Genomic DNA, 18,456 nt, shown 5'->3' on the forward strand with positions numbered 1-18,456 from the left:
GCTGAGGTGATGTGGTGTGTGTAGGTATGAGGTTGCCCTAGGTGTGTTTGCATAGTGTGTGGGCATGCATGCACACAGTTCTGCCTTGTGGCTGCCCTACACAGGTGTTTATGGACAGCTGCAGACCATACCTGGCAGGGTGTGCAGTTCACTGCCTCTGGCCATGGACATGTGGACTGTGCCTGCCAGGGGTTCTGCGGGCATGTGCAGGTACAGGCGTAGAAGTGCTACTCTCACCTGCTGATGACATTTGCCCACTGGTACCACATCCCTCCTGGAACTGGCCAGGACCACATGCACATGGCCTGCTGTGGTGTGGTGTGGGCAGCACACACCCCCACACTGCCGGAGCTGCTACTGCCACTACGGGAGCCCCTTGGTGTCCTAGCACAACCACGTTGAGTGACAGCTGTTGGCATTGCTGGGCCACATCCACGTGGGCTTCGCTGCATCCCCACCACATGTTGAAGCACGGACACACCATGGCTGATGAGGGCTATCATCTCATCATGCCGTCTATCTGCTTGCTTGTTAGAAGCACGGATGGCAGCCATGACGTCACGGAGGTTGTCACCTACAGTCATGAGTGCAGCCCTCTGCAGCCTAAGGCTCTGTCTGGTGTAACACTCAATACATGCCTGTGCCACCATTATAGCCTGGAACACGCTTCTACTGGTTGCAGCTATGTTGCCTATGCCAAGGGCATGATGTCCAGTGGCCCTACCAGGAGCACCCTGGGTGATCTGCCTATGTGGCAGCCTGCCGGACATCCGGCTATGCCTGCTGTGACTGGACAAAGTAGGCATGGTTACCACACTTTCCCCGTGCACTGCCACTGAACACCAGCTGTCCCTCTGCTATGGCCACTGGTGCTGGGGTGTGTATAGGCACTGTAACTGTGTGCAGGGGTGGGGTGGCTAAAAGGGGGATGTCAAATGTTGATGCAGTGTTGGCCCCTGACAATGCCACCTGTGCCTCACCATTATCATCATCATCATCATCATCATCATCATCATCGGTGTCTGTATGGACACCTACATCAGATTGGGTGCAGCAGGGACCCTGACCCACCTCACCACCTGTGGGGGAAACCAATAACTGCACTTTAAAACCTTTAATGCTGAGGGGAGGGGGGTCTCAGCATGAAACACAGTGCACTGCAACAGGGATCCTAAGGATGGTAGGGATGGCTCTATCTGCATATAGTCAGGTCCAGGACCTGTGGCAGCCATAACCCTACCCACACTACAATAGTGATGGCATTGTGTGAACACAATGGGATGTGCACATGAGTGGACCTTACAATCATGCAGAATAGAGGGACATGTGTAGGGTAGGCTGAACATACAATGGCAATTGCGGAAGGCCCATGCTGGTATACCCCTGCCATGAGCAGTGACTGCTGTAGTACACACAAGAGGTGTGATAAACCATCATGATAAGGGTGTGCACACATATCCCCACATGGTGTGTATGCATTGCTGTCAGCAACCGCACACCTCAGCCCCACGTATATGTCCATGTGTTACCCCATCCTGCATCACACTTGTTAACATACACACACATTGCTACCACTCATTAACATCACAATCCTCTAAATGCCTACACAAGAGGCCACAACACAAGGCCTGTTGCTACCTTACCTGCCTGACCTGTGTGTAGTGGAGTAAAATGGCCTCACTGCTGTCATTTGGTATGCACCCTCTATAAGGCCAGAATGATGTACATGGCCTATATGTGTGGGCTACTATGTTGTACCCATAATAGCTCCAGCTGGTGTGTCATGTGTATGTAATGCTTAGTACATGCCAGATATGCTGCTCCGTCGGCCCATCATGTGTCAGTTGTAATGTGGGGATACACTCCCTGATGTTGACTATTACTTCCCCAATGCATCTGTAGAGCTGCATACGTGGGCTGTAAGTGACCTCTCCGCTGACAGCAATATTAAGTGTGTACCTGGCGTCTACCTTCCCTCTGGATGCTTGATCCAAGCTACAGGCCATATTATACTATTTGCTGTCCTGTGAGTACATGACAGGTATTCCTGGTGTGCAATGTGGCACTCCATGTCCATGTACTACATGATCCCAAAGGGGGGGTACAGCCATACGAACACCCCACAATCACACATGTGCATACATGGCCACACACACAAACACACACATGCACACACGCATCATACATGCATCTACCTCCCACCACTTCACCAGAGTGACTCTGCAGGGAAACTAACTAACCACCAGGATGTACACACACACACGTACACATACAGGTGAGGCTGCACAATGATTGTACACACAGTCCTCCAATTACCCATCTGCCAACATGCAGAACATATAGTACAGAACAGCATGCAGTTCAACTATACTCACACCATGCTAGCAGCAGTATACATGTGTATGATGCATGTGCTGTGACTAGGTGATGCCACTACCCCTGGATACATCTGTACCCATGCACACATTATTGCTGTGTACCTTTTCTTCACCCTGCCATGTACTGTACACCACAACTCACAGGTGTCCAACCCATTGTGGAATGTGTAGTACTTTGTTGGTTATGCCACCTGTACCTCTCACAACCCCTATCTGTTTCAGCAACACATACCTGGGGTGATATGTGGACTGTTATCATTGGTGAATCCCGGATGCCTGATTTACAGCTGTCAACATCAACAGACCATGTATAGCCACTGCAGAAATGTTTACACTGACAACTATCAGAGCATACCATAGCTATGGGGGGTGTACACACCTTTATTGCTTTTAAACACACATCCGTGATCTGGCATGGGACCACAGCACTGCAGATCTTAGCTGTACACACACCCAGTATGTAACATATGTCCTGTACATTCACATGCAGTATCTACAGATTGTGTTAGGTGTGCGGCTGCTGACAGCAATGCATACACACCATGTGGGGATATGTGTGCACACCCTTATCATGATGGTTTATCACAACTCTTGTGTGTACTACAGCAGTCACTGCTCATGGCAAGGGTATACCAACGTGGGCCTTCCGCAATTGCCAGTGTATGTTCAGCCTACCCTACACATGTCCCCCTATTCTGCATGATTGTAAGGTCCACTCATGTGCACATCCCATGGTGTTCACATAATGCCATCACTATTGTAGTGTGGGTAGGGTTACGGCTGCCACAGGTCCTGGACCTGACTATATGCAGATAGAACCATTCCTACCATCCTTAGGATCCCTGTTGCAGTGCACTGTGTTTCATGCTGAGACCCCCCTCCCCTCAAGCATTTATGCAGATGCATGACAGGTAAGCCCTACACATATGTGTCAGCTTGTAGTGTCCCATACACTGCACTCCACATGTTGCAGCTTAGACCCAGCTGATAATGTGGACTACTATAATGCCGTATGCCATAGTGTATCTCAGCAGCAGTTGGCATTGCCCTACAAGTATGTACACTTGTGTTGCGTTGTATATGGGTGTTGTTCAGAACATGTCGCTACTGTAGGCCATGTCTGCCAACAGTATGTTACCCCCTGTGGACACATTCTGCAATGACAGGATGTTAGTTGTCATGCAGGTGTGTGACATACCCTTTCAGTAACCCATCATGTTCGCCCCTGTGAGACCATGCATTTCACAGCAACAATACATGCACATGTACAGCATGCATTCAGGGTAGGTGTGCTAGATGTGTGCATGGAATATAACATCACCATTACATGTCCAGTGTGTTGGCATGCATCTACATAAGACATACTCACCAGCTTCAGGCTGCTGCCTTGCTGTTACCTTGGAGAGACCTACATAAGTGGGTGAGAGATGCAATGTCAGTGGCCACACCTGTGGCACTGCTACAGGCTGGGTGCAGTACTACCATACATCAACCGTAAATTCACACAATACTACCACATCTGGACATCTGTTTATCACTGCAATGCAGCCACACAATATTTGTATGACATATCAGATATGCATGATCTACCTGTACCACTGCAGATATTTACACAACAGTGGTCTACTGATGTGCCCTGTGTCCTTACTTGCATGCTCCTTGGCTGTTGTGTGGGTGACACGTACTTCCACGAAGGGGTCCAGTGGTTGATGGTGTTCAGGATGGGCAGGTGCCACAACGCTGGCCAGGAACTCCTCCACACGTGGTGGGGGGATGGATGGCATACCCCCCCATGGCAAGGTGATCCCCCCAGACTGCGGCAGCATGCCGAAGGGTATTGCGAAGCAGGTCACTGCAATGATGCCAGACCTGCTCATAACTGCGGTTATGCATGCTGACATCATTGACCCTGTGGACGAGATCGTTCCACAGGGCTGTCCACTCCTGCTGTTTTTGTGCTGTCCTGCCAAACAGGACCTGGTAGTGCAGAACCAGGTGGTTTATGATTACATCGTTCTCCTGTGCAGAATATGCCGGCAGCCTGATGTGTGCTATTGTGCCTGAAAAACATGAGGATGGAAACAAGCCTGAGCGACTCATATGGCAAGGTTACTGCAGTTCATAATACACATCTCAGTCACCCCCACCCCACCATATCAGCTTCAACAGACTATACACACAACTCATTAGGTATGGCTACAACTTAACTACCGTTTGGACAGATTGTGTAGTGTACCACACCTTCTGCTATGTGATTGTGGCCATGTCCCCTGTGTGGACACTAACATTGCTGGCCTGTTATAGACTATTCACTTGCATGCCATTGTCAGGGTCACTATGGTTACATATATGCCAGTGGTATGGCTGCTCTGAGATTGCTGCACATCTGACAGTCTGTGTTATAGGGGGGTTCTATGCATGCTGTTGGATGTGTACCGGGATTGTGTAGACTATTGCTACCAACATATGTACTATGACAGTGACACAATAACATGTATATGTTCCATTGGCCAGCTGATCCACCTCTCCACACCCATCTGACCAGGATACCTGGCCACATCACATGTGTGTGCCAACCCTGGACCTCCTCGTGTACTGTTACAGCAATAACATCAGGTGGAGCTACCCAGGGGATGTTGGCCTGCCCCCCTCAGGGCACACACCAAGAAGTTCCTGTCCCCTGAGCTCGGGTCTAGGGTCTGTTCCATACCAGGCTCCACAGACACATGAGGGATGTGCTACATCAGTCTGAGGCACCCAGTACACATTCACATGGCCAACATGTTCCTCCTGCTCAGCCACCAGATCTGGCACCTTCAGGACATGGACTGCTGTTGTGAGTGGCAGTTGGTGGGAGCCATGTTCTTATTGTGCCTATATTGGGGACCATGGGGCATCCACATCATGGACCACACATACCATCCACTGTGTTTACCCACCACATGTGTCACATATCACCTCTGTAGACTGTCCTCTATAGCTACCAATCCTGACCACCTCCACATGTGTATCTGCTATACTTCCCCATATTCCCATTGCATACTTCACAGACAGGGGCATTGTTGAGCTATGACAGGACTAATTTATGACATACCCATCCATGTTGCACACACTGCCAGCTGTAGATATCTGTCTGTATTGCTATGTGTGCTGCTGCATCGCACATAGCAGACATCAATGTGGTAGTGATATAGGAGACATGTATTTCCATACATATCTGTTTGTGTGTGTGTTTGTACAGCTGTATGCATTTGCATATCGGTATTTATCTATATGTTTGTAGATATATGTGACCTCATATATATATGTGCACATATATATGTCTACACATGGGTATATGTATATTTCTGGACATACATGCTGATATACATTTATCCTTAAATATTAAATCTGTGACATATGTACACATATGCATACCTATATGTGGGGTACATTCAGACATCAGCTCCACAATCTCATGACACCTCCATGCACAGCTGCAGTGTTCTGCCTTGCTACAACACAGACAGGTGCCACATATGGACACGGCCTGACATTGGTAGGGTATATGTGGGACCTATTTGCAAGTAACTCTATTACACACCTATGGCATTCTGTCATGCTACATTACAGATTTACCTGGGTATCCTGCCAGTGGTGGTCCCATGTCCATCATACTGGCATTACTTCCATCACCGGCTATTGGCCACATCATATGCATATTCCCCATTGCACAACACACACTATGATGGCTTACATCCTGTCTGTCAGTGCAGACCTGCACAGCTAACAGCTATGGCCATCTACCCACAGGGACAAACACTATTGTCCATAGCAGTTGTTCAGTTGACCATCATCATAACAACACTTGCTGGCACATATGACACATTCCACATCATATATCACAGTACTATGGACCAGGTACTACATTCTAATACATGTACATATACTTCACATACCTGTTGTGGGAAGTATGTATTACTGACTGGCAGTTGCGTAGCTGGGTGCGTTTTCAGCTGTAAATGTTCTTTGTGTTTTTTTATTCCTGTTTTTTTTTTTTTCTGTTTGCGTTCTGTATCCTGTGACTGGATTGAGCTGTTTGGGGTAGATTGCAGCCTGGCTTTAGTAGGTGATGCACTTGATCAGGTGATGGCCTCTGCACCAGTCAGTGTCCTACACTTGCTAACTGCATGCAGGTTGCTGTGTAGTACTTCCAATTACCACTGTCATGGCAACCAGCTACTATAAATCACCACATCATGTGGGTGTGGTCCCTTTACCTTTCCTGTGTGATGGACATCCTTCCTGTGTGTGGGCATCAGTGTTACAGACAGCAGGTAGCAGTACCTCTTCCAGGGGACCTGACACACTTAGGCCAGCTACATATTTGTAGGAGGTTCCAGAACTACGGACAGAGTGTGAGTAGAGTTGTGTTATGCTTCGTATAGTACTGGTGTTACAGGGTGTGTGTGTACATACTATTTTACCTTGGAATGCAGTCTGTCTGCATAGCTCTCAGCTGTGGGCCTATCCTGTTGGTGGCCAGAGATGTGGCTATCATATTTTGTCTGTCCACCACACAGGTCCTGTGTCAGGTATGTCACTGGCAGTGTGTGTGTTGAGTACTATCAGTACATGGCTACATCCATTTATGTTTCTAACCTCAATTCCCTGGCTGAGGGTAGGTTGCGGACTATCCTGTGACACCAGCAACTTGCTTAGTGTATGGTAACAGTTTCTCACATATGGGCCTGTGTTCCAGCCTCTGTCCTCCACCTAAATACCAAGCTTTGCACATATGACATGCTGTCAGGGGTTGTTCTGTAGTGGGCTGTGTGTATATCACACTGCCATTGCTGCCATCAGTCCACTGCTGTTGTATCCCCCATACATATGGTGGGGCTGGGACCATATATGTGTGGGCTACACTAAAACAATACATGTATGCCCGTATGCACTCAAGAGGCCAGTGTATGTAACAGTGGTATATGGGCCTGTAGTATTGAGTCTGGGGGGATGCACCATAACTGACCTAGGCTGTTACAAAATGTGGGACTATCAGGGTGAGCTGCCACAAGGTATCTGCATGTACAGTACCATATACTTCACCTATATTGACATTACTCACATATATTGGTGCAGGCCTATTGCCTCCTGCCATACAAGACTGTTCTGTTTGTCATTGTGCTTGCGATGGTGTCCATTATGCCTTGTTATGTAACAGGTACATCCCATTTGGCCAGCTGAAGTCTTCAACACCTAGTGAATTTGTACAGAGTGTAGATGGAGGCTGCTGAACTATACACCTGTATTACATACTGCTGATTGTTTGGTATCCTCTGGTCCTGTCTGTCTTTACTATTGTACAATATGAAGACATTAGCCTGGAAACTGACAGTTGTGAACCTTTCCAGACTACTGTCTTAGTATCACTGTTTCACAGTTGCATTACTCTGTTTATATGGATGTCAGTGTCTGCACAGCTATATGACATGGCATGTAGAACTGTAATAGTACACAAATAAAGGTTTTCCATTTCTGTAAACATGTGTGTGGTGTTTTTCCTCTGTGGGTATATGTTGCAGGCGACAATTTTAATTGTATGGGTGGCCCATACAGTGTCCTGTTGTTCAGGTGTGAACTGTAGACATAGTGGCTGTTCCATATTGTGTGCACCTTCTACGTATGTATCTTACTGTACATATTGCTGCGTGTGTCTGTGTAGTCACATGTATATCTACATATATATATATATATATATATATATATATATATATATATATATATATATATATGTATATCTGTATCTGATAAAAGCAAAGAGGCCAAAGGGATACACCCAATAAAATCCTTTATTAGTGCTGTTGTCACCAATTTAGAAAACTTCATCAGACAGCCATATTTCAGCCAACCCCACCTCATTTTATACATCCACAAACATGACCTCACTTCCTGCTAAAATTGAGGTACAATTCAAATACACTAAAAACACATAAATTAATGAAACAAATTATATTAAAATTCTATTCATCATAGAATACTATCAATAAAATTAATGAATGCATTTATGTAAACATCAAAATAATTTACATATAAAATTCTGATTTTAATCTTAAAATGGGGCTGATGGATATGACGCTATTCAGCCCAGGATATTCTGAGGCATTGGCTCTCAGCTGCCATCTCAGTTCCATTAGTTCCAGGAAGTCATTAAGGGGACCACCTCTTTCCCCTACAATGGCTTGATCAGTGATGGTAAAACTAAACTTGTGTCCTTCATGTGAAAGGATGTGTGCAGCAAGGGCATTTTTCATCTCTTTTTTACCTATGTCATAATTATGTTGATATATACATGTCCTTAAAGCATTGATGGTCTTCCCTATATAAAAACAGGGACAAAAAGAACACGTTGCCAAATATACTACTCCCTTGCTGCATATACACACACACATACATCTACATATTTATCTATATGTCCTGTGATGTTGAATGGTATTGCTGGATGCTATGTTTGTGGAAATGTCAGGGCTATGTATATCTGCAGTGGCTTAGTGGTACATCACATTGGCAATGCTGTGCAGGCTCCTGGGTTTGAGCCTTGTAGGGACTGTTTAATTTGTTGCTGGCCAGAATGAGGCCCATTGGATATGGAGTGGTTGAAGCACGTTTATGCAGTTGTCAGCAGATTTACGCAACGGTTAGCACTGCTAACTTCCGGTGACATCCACTTACACATGGTTACCCTCACTATTGCTTACTCTGTGTAAGCACTGCTTACCGTCATGCAAACAGACTTGTACCTGCTTACTCATGCTTACTTATCCTTACTACTGCTATATTTTAGACAGTAATAGTCTACTGGTTCTTGGGGAGGTGGTGAATTTGGCAAGTGTATGGGGTTATCATTCATTACACAGCTTACTGCTCCAGTTCACACATGTATGTTATTTATTAGGTTATACAACTAAATATATTGATCATAACAGTGATATGACATGGAAATAGAATGTACTGCTGTGGGACTCGAACCGGGATTGACTGCTCGTGAGGCGAATACTCTGTCCACTACAATATTGCTGTACTGCTTCATTTGCACATATCCTGTTTTTTATCTTCCTTCTGCTATTTCAGCTACATTAACCATAGCTAAGCAATGAGCACACCCGCTCACCTACTGTTAGCTTTAATCGGAGTTTTGAAAGATATAAATGGGTTTCTTCTTTTAATTTATATGTCCTGTTGCTGTTGTACACATGGGGGCTGTTAGTGGGGATATGAGGACACCTGTGAGCAATCTCGTTCATTTCTTAACAGATTCTGCTGTTCAACATTGCAGGGGCATGTTTATTCTGAGAGCTCTGCTCTCAGACATGCCCCGTGCACTCGTACACGCTCCTTGTAAGCCTAGGAGCTCGGTCAGTGCGCCTTCATTACTATACATGGCGTGCTGCCATCCTGTTCCTAAATGGGCACTTCCGTGCAGGACTATCGTAGTCCTGCATGGGAGGTTAGTGAATCCAGGAGCTTATTTAAATCTGTATTAGGGAATTCAAAGTAAGTATTAAGATCATCAGCGAAAGCTGTAAACTTTATTGGGATTCTTGAAATATTCATAAGATGGTGGTAAGTTCTTTGTGATATTTTAAGTAGGAGAGGTTTGATGTATATATTGAATAGGTATGGTGATAGTGGGCATCCTTGCCTTGTACAATTAGTGATTTGAATAGGTTTTGATTGCTTTTTATTTATAGATAGTGTTGTTGTAGCATTATTGTATAAGGCCCTTGCCATGTTTGTATATTCTTCAGGAATGCTAAATTTCTTGAGTATCTTTAATAGAAAATCAAAGTTTACTCTGTCAAAAGCTTTAGATGCATAGCTAGGGCATTTATCATTTACTTTTAAACTGAAGATTGAATCAATGGTGAAAAAACTCTGATTAATAATAGAACTATTATCACTCAAATACACTGACACAGTATTAAATACTGCAAGTGGTATAGCAGTTTGTTTAGTTATTGTTTAGTAATTTACCTAATTATTTATACTACAGATGGAATCTAAATGATAGAGTTTATTGCACATATGAATTCATTTAATGATGAATGATTATTGTGATCTTGACTATTAAAAATAATGCAAAAAGTTAACAAAAAGAAAGAAACTATCTAGCTGTCTTTTAACTTCATTCAGACTAGAGCGCTTTTGTATGTATTGACCACTATTTCAGCACCCTGGAAAGAACAGGCCCATCCCTGCCTTGTTATAGGCATCTGTTCAACAAATGGTTAAGTGAATTTCTGTTAGCCCTTTGATAATTATAGTTTAGACACAGAGTCTGAAAGAGAAATTGATTATTGCAAAGCTGCAAATTAGATATGACAAGGCTTTACATATTTTGTATGTCTGATTTGTAAGAGTGAAGTTTAAATGATTATTTTCATTTCATTCTTTATGCGTGTTTATTCTTTCTGCATTATACATGTGTGTTTTATTTAATGTTATCATGTCAAAACAATTACATTCATTACACTATATGACTGACCACACTAGAGAGTTATACAAAGAAAATTAAGGTATGTGTAAACCTACATGCACTGCATCATAGACTTAGATGTACTAAACCAGATTACTTTCTTACAGGAATCAGTTTCTAGTTAAACAGTCATAAATCTAAGATATTTAAAATAGTCCTTCTAAATTTTACAGTATTAACAACAAATAAAGATCACCAAAATCATGAATATTTTAAAATAATCTTATTGTGGCAGCTGTTATAGAATCCTAACTTATAGAGAAAGATTTCTTCTCTAGTTATGCAACGCATAATTACTTAGTGTTCATGGATAATGAAAATGACTACCATTTTGTGGGTGATCTTACTTTTAATAAGCACTAAGATTTTATGGGGAAATCCTGCTATTAACAAGTAATAAACAAAACATAAAGGCAACATTTTAAAAAGTCCATTATGCAATACCCAAGTTTGTGCGTAATTTCATTATTATTGAGATAAAATACTAATCTCTTTATCATGGTGATCAGCATACAACCTCTGCCACTGCTAAAATATTTGAAGATGTGCTACCTGATCTAGTATAAGACAATGTAGAGATAACTGCATGATAATGTCAAACTTCAGTTTAAACCTGTATGCCCCAACAAGAAGTCAGAAACATTATTTTCTGTTATAATCTTGCATAAGTTAAGAGTTTGCACTCCATGCATGCAGAAGTATTTACTAAGATCCCTAGAAGATGTATTTCTACTATTGTAGTGATGAAATATATTATTAAGTCACTGTCTGGTCATCACTGCTTCATCTTTTAAACAATCATATACCAAACATATCTATATAGAAGGGGACCTTTCTTGGCAATTTAGACATAGATATTAATGAATGAGGACCAATATTTAAGGAGAATGATTTGGTGACTACTCTGGATGCCTTTCTAGGTCTACTAACAAATGCCAAGATAGGATTTTCTCTTCCACAACCAAATCACTGAAAGACAGTAGATGTCCATAGCTAACATCTGCAGTTAAAGCTTATTTGTGGAAAAGAACAAGATATGGTCACTATGGAAGTTTACAGGTGACCTGAACAACTACTAAAACTTCCTTGAACTTAAGATGAAATGATGAATAGAGGGCCTTAGAAAAGAGAAAATACTGTATGAGAACTCAAATGAGTAATATCAATTAAACTCATAACTCTCGTAACTACAGGCATGACCATACCCTTGCAAATAAAATTAAAGAACATATAATGATGACTAAAACTACTGTTGGAAAACCTCCAAGGACATGCACAGATATTTATTCAGCAAAGTCCTACAGAAATTCCCTTCTACCTTCCATTCTTTGAATGATTAAAGCTAGAATTGCATTTCAAATGCTTAAATTATTAAACAAGCTTCAGCCAAATGTCTCATTAAAGCACAACCTCCTGCACCTAAGTTTGCTAAAAAAAGGAGGGCCAATTGTTGTGATGCCTCTGGCATTTCATTCCTCCTTACTTGTAAATGTCTCAATCTGTTTATTCCAAAGGATCTCATCCACAAGATTGCTACCTTGTGAATCCCAGTCTTCTTAATAACTATTAACATATAAATAAACAAAAGTTGGCAAATAGCAAATGAGCCCAGGGTCCTTGCAGATACAGCTGCCCTAACATACAGAGTGAAGCACTGCTGCTGATCATTATTCTTCAGGCCAGTTGTTTAGTAACGGGGCACAAAACTTTGCAAAGATATTGAATATGAATAATGTTCATTTTTTTCTCAGACGTTTTCTCTGCTGACTGACAAACTTCCATCCTCCCATGAAACAAGTGCATTCACTCCTCCTTCAGAGGAATCTAGTCATGGAAACATCATCCAGGTAATCTTCAGAGATTTTTCTAGACCTGCTGTACCCTGGCCCCACAGTAATATAATGTTCAACTTGTTGCTTTGATGTAATGTAGTGACAAATCTTCACAATGACTGTGTGTAAAAGCTCATACACTTAACTCATTCACTCCAATGGAGCTCAGGAAGTTTGCACTGTAACTCCCAATAGGCAGAGCCTAAGCCTTTTGCCAGAATCAAATTATGTCCTCACATTTCAAACTAATGTTCATACCTCTGGGTAACTACAGCAGAGCTATTAAGAGAGATGGCTAGAAAGGTGCTTGGTGTGACATCTGGAAAGAGGAAGGAGGACAAGGAGACCTGGTGGTGGAATGAAGAAGTACAGGAGAGTATACAGAGAAAGAGGTTGGCGAAGAAGTGGGATTGTCAGGGAGATGAAGAAAGTAGACAAGAGTATAGGGAGATGAGGTGCATGTCAAAGAGAGAGGTGGCGAAGGCTAAGGATAAGGTGTATGATGAGTTGTATAAAAGGTTGGACACTAAGGAGGGAGAAAAGGACCTGTACCGATTGGCTAGACAGAGGAACCGAGCTAGTAAAGATGTGCAGCAGGTAAGGTTGATAAAGGATAATGAGGGAAATGTACTCACAAGAGAGGAGAGTGTGTTGAGCAGATGGAAAGAGTACTTTGAGGGGCTGATGAATGAAGAGAATGAGAGGGAGAGAAAGTTGGATGATGTGCGGATGGTGAATCATGAAGTGCAGTGGATTAGCAAGGAGGAAGTAAGGATAGCTATGAAGAGGATGAAGAACGGAAAGGCTGTTGGTCCAGATGACATACCTGTGGAAGCATGGAGGTGTTTAGGTGAAATGGCAATGGAGTTTTTAACTAGATTGTTTAATGAAATCTTGGAAATTGAGAGGATGCCTGAGGAATGGAGAAAAAGTGTTTTGGTACCAATTTTTAAGAATAAGGGTGATGTGCAGAGCTGTAGTAACTACAGAGGGATTAAATTGATCAGTCACAGCATGAAGTTATGGGAAAGAGTAGTGGAAGCTAGGTTAAGAAGGGAGGTGATGATTAGTGATCAGCAGTTTGGTTTCATGCCAGGAAAGAGCACTACAGATGCGATGTTTGCTTTGAGAGTGTTGATGGAGAAGTACAGAGAATGTCAGAAGGAGTTGCATTGTGTCTTTATGGATTTATAGAAAGCATATGACAGGGTGCCTAGAGAGGAGTTGTGGCATTGTATGAGGAAGTTAGGAGTGTCAGAGAAGTATGTAAGAGTGGTACAAGATATGTACGAGAGTAGTGTGACAGCGGTGAGGTCTGCGGTGGGAATGATGGATGCGTTTAAGGTGGAGGTTGGATTACATCAAGGTTCAGCTCTGAGCCCTTTCTTATTTGTAATGGTGATGGACAGGTTGACAGACGAGATCAGACAGGAGTCCCCGTGAACTATGATGTTTGCAGATGACATTGTGATCTGTAGTGAGAGTAGGGAACAGGTGGAGGAGACCCTGGAGAGGTGTAGATAAGCTCTAGAGAGAAGAGGAATGAAGGTCAGCAGGACTAAGACAGAATATATGTGTGTGTGAATGAGAGGGAGGATAGAGGAATGGTGAGGATGCAGGGAGTAGAGGTGGCAAAGGTGGATGAGTTTGTACACTTAGGGTCAACAGTTCAGAGTAATGGTGAGTGCGATAGAGAGGTGAAGAGGAGAGTACAGGCAGGATGGAGTGGGTGGAGAAGAGTGACAGGAGTGATTTGTGACAGACGAGTACCAGTAAGAGTGAAAGGGAAGATCTACAAGAGGATAGTGAGACCAGCTATGTTACATGGGTTGGAGACAGTGGCAGTGACAAAAAGTCAGGAGTCAGAGCTTGACATGGCAGAGTTGAAGATGTTAAGATTTGCACTGGGTGTGATGAGGATGAACAGGATTAGGAATAAGTATATTAGAGGGTCAGCCCAAGTTGGAAGGTTTGGAGACAAAGCCAGACAGGCAAGATTACGTTGGTTTGGACATGTGCTGAGGAGGGATGCAGAGTATATTGGGAAAAAGATGCTAAGGATGAAGCTACGAGGTAACAGGAAAAGAGGAAGGCCTAAGATAAGGTTTATGGATGTGGTGAGAGAGGACATGTAGGTGGTTGGTGTGACAAAACAAGATGCAGAGGACAGGAAGAAATGGAAACAGTTGATCTGCTGTGGTGACTCCTGATGGGAGTAGCCGAAAAAAGAAGAAGTTCATACCTCTGGAACCATAGGGGTTATGAAAGCTGTATAAATGGCAAACACTTCAGCATAAACTATTTTTATAGTGGTAGTATTATTTAGGTTCTAGGTCTTAAACTGAATTTTATAAGTCACAGTAAACACAGTAACTATTACATTTTTTTATTTTATTTTTTATTTATGTATTTATTTAACATTTGTTAACTGGGAAAGTCTGATTTGGAATGAAGCCAATTTTCAGCGGAGGCCCGGGGAGAAATTCTCCAGATTTGTAATGTTTTGTAAATAAGTTACAATATCTCAGCAGCCACTCAAGTTATACACATATTGTCAACAACATTTTATTCATCTAGCTGAGAGATTTCATGTGAGATTAAGGAGTTCTGTCTCTCTTACTTGATTGTTGAGATATTTTGAAAAATGTGAAAATTATATAAATAAATATAAAAACAGCAGATAATATTGCACTAGACAGCGGTCGAATATTAATGTAGTTGAGTTTGCCATTGTGTAAGCTTTAAGATAATCTTTTAAAACCTTGCATATAGCATGTTTTTGGAATTATTGATGCAATATGAACAAGTAGTATTTGATGCCTAGAGGCATCGGTAGGAGTTAACTGCAGATGCATCTGGAGGCATCATGTGGATTTAATGCGTTAAATGTTTCTGTGTTTGCTAGTGCATTTGCTCTTGTTGTACCATGCAGCCACGGCTGAGCCTGCAATTGGTAATTTCTGATCAGTGTCTGCCCTGATAAACAAATAAGGCAATCAGATAAATTATGCTATCCAGAGTGCTGAACCCACTGACATATGTAGAGTCCTGATTAGGCACCAGGTTCTCTTTGCAGCTCTTCATGCTGGAACCTGATACTCAGCATCCTCTAAGTGTCACAGTGCAGCAGACAAAGCTACATTCCCACCACACAAGATGGCTGGCCAGCCATTGGGTGCTCACTCCCACCCTCTCCATTGGCTCCCCCAGGTCTCTAGTTACGAGCAGGTCACTGTGTCACACTCAGGACTTCATCCCTCTGTACTACAAAACTGTCTGTGCAACATGTTCATTACATACAAGTGTTTATGTCAAATTAGATATTCTTCTGTTGTACAATATTCTGCTGGATGTTAACTATAGTCTTTAATCCAGGTAATTCATGGGTTCATAGGTTCATAGATGTATAGTAGGCTAATGGCCCTGGAGCCTTTACAAGCCTATCCCATAGGATTACCCTAGCATCATGTCACCCGACCTTAGTTCCCAGTGCCTCTGTCGAGTAGAGCCACTGGAGTGATCCCTGGGGTGAATTTTCTAGTTCCCATTCACTCATCAAGATTTCTCTTGAAGAGGGCCAGTGAGGTGCTCTGTTTGACATGTATGGGAAGTCTGTTCCATAGCATGGGCAATCTCTGGGTTATGAACCTGTCCCTCCAGCATGTTCTGTTTATTGTGGTAATGAGGTTGAGGTCTCTGGAGCATGTGGTGTGGAGGGATTGGGATTTCTTTAGATGTAGCATTTCTAACAGAGCTGGGTCAGACATGGCTTTGTTGAGTCAAGCACAGATCACCTCTAAGTAGGCAATATGAGACAGAGAACAGTTGGAGTTTATTGAGTCTGTCCATATAGGACAAGTGCTTAAGGCCTAGGATCCTCTTTGTGAGGTACTTTTGTGGACTCTCCAGTTGTTGCAGGTGTCTAGTGATGTACATGCCAAATGGGGCATTGTACTCAATGATTGGCCTAATGAGGGAAGAGTAGAGGGAGACAATGACCTCTTTCTTCCTGGATGCAACACCCTTAGTAATGAGATGTGCCACATAGAAGGACTTTCTGACCACAGTGGCAATGTGGTGGTCAGAAGAGAGGTTGCTGTCAACCTGTGTTCCCAGATCTCTTATAATGCCTTCTGTGTTCAGTGGACTACCATCGATGTGGTAGTTTATGGGAACTGGGTTTTTCCCAAATAGGAGGACAACACATTTTTTGGCATTGAACTTAAGGCCATGGTTCTGACACCAGTCATTGGTCTCAGTGAGGCCTTTCTGTAGGATGTCAACATCACTTACAAAGGCTCCCAACTTGCAATCCTCTGTGAGCATTGTCAGCCAGAGTCCCTTCGTGTTGGCCTGGACTTCTGAGAAGTAGATACCCAATAAGAGAGGATGCAAGACCGAACCCTGTGGGACTCCACTCGTGACTGGTTGGCGGTCTGACTTGGAGTCAGCTACTTTCACACTGTGGGTTCTATCTGTGAGCCAGTTTGCAACCCACCTAGTGATGTAGGGGTTGATGTCTAGCTTAGTGAGTTTTTCTATGATTCCTGAGTGGGAAATGGTATCAAAGGCCTTGGCCAGATCAAGGTAGGCTGTATGAACCACCTTGCCTTCATCCACAGCTCTGGTGACTGACTCATAGAATTTGACCAAGTTGAGCAGGCATGATCTACCCTTCACAAAACCAAACTGTGTGGGATACAGAGTTTGGAGATTCACTATATCCTTTTTTATTAGGTACATGATGATGCATTCTATAGCTTTGCATATCAGACTTGTCAGACTAATAGGGCGATAGTTCCCAGGGTCTGTAGTCGCTCCTCCTTTGTGGAGAGGGATGACTGTAGCAGTGCGCCATTTGGTAGGGATAAAGCCTGAGGTGAGGCTGTAATTGAACAGGGCACACAGGTGAAGTGCCACTTCACTCTGTAGTTCATGTAGAACACAGCCAGGGATATTGTCAGGTCCCACAGAAGCTGTATTCTTGACCTTGGACAGTGCTGTTTTAACCTGTGGAGCAGTAATACTGGGTGCCTGGCAATCTATTGGTATTGTGATTGGTCCTTTGGGGGGGCAAAGTTGGCAGTGAAGCTGTCAGCCAGTATATTGGCAATGTCTGTTGGCTCGGTATAGGAGGTACCATTGTGCAGTAGCTAAGAGCAGATCTGGGTATTGCCGTGGAGATTCTTTGCTTAACCATAGAAGGCCTTGTAGTTGTCTTTACTATCTGCTGCAATTCTGTTTTCATAGCTAGCTTTAGAGGATTTGATGAGGGATCTTAACTTTTTGTTGAGACTGATAAGGGAGTTTTTCCAGTTGTGGGACTTCACCTTATTCTGCATCAGTTTCCTCCTTCTGTTGTAGAGTTTGTTTATGGCAGGGGACCACCAGATTGGCTTCCTTTTTTTTGAGGAGAGCATGTTGGTTCTATCGGGTATTGCGAGATCCATGCATTTGTGTACGTGTTCATACAGTGCATTGGTGTATGATTCGTTGGTCATGCAATTATTCTCCATTTGCATGGATGCCGTGATGTTAGCCACCTCTGTTTTTAGGAGCCCAAAGTTAGCTTTGGAGAAGTTTTTCATGGTGGCTACCTTTGCTAGAGGGGGGTGGGAGGGATGTGGATTTCCAAGGTGATTAGTTTATGGTCAGATCTAACCAGGGAGGAGTTGACTATTGGTGTAGTGCAATGGTCGCCCATGTTAGTAATGACCAGGTCAAGGATGTT

Source organism: Protopterus annectens, chromosome 1.part0 (assembly GCF_019279795.1).
Source record: "Protopterus annectens isolate FY-2018-M chromosome 1.part0, PAN1.0, whole genome shotgun sequence".
Taxonomy (NCBI): Eukaryota; Metazoa; Chordata; order Ceratodontiformes; family Protopteridae; genus Protopterus; species Protopterus annectens.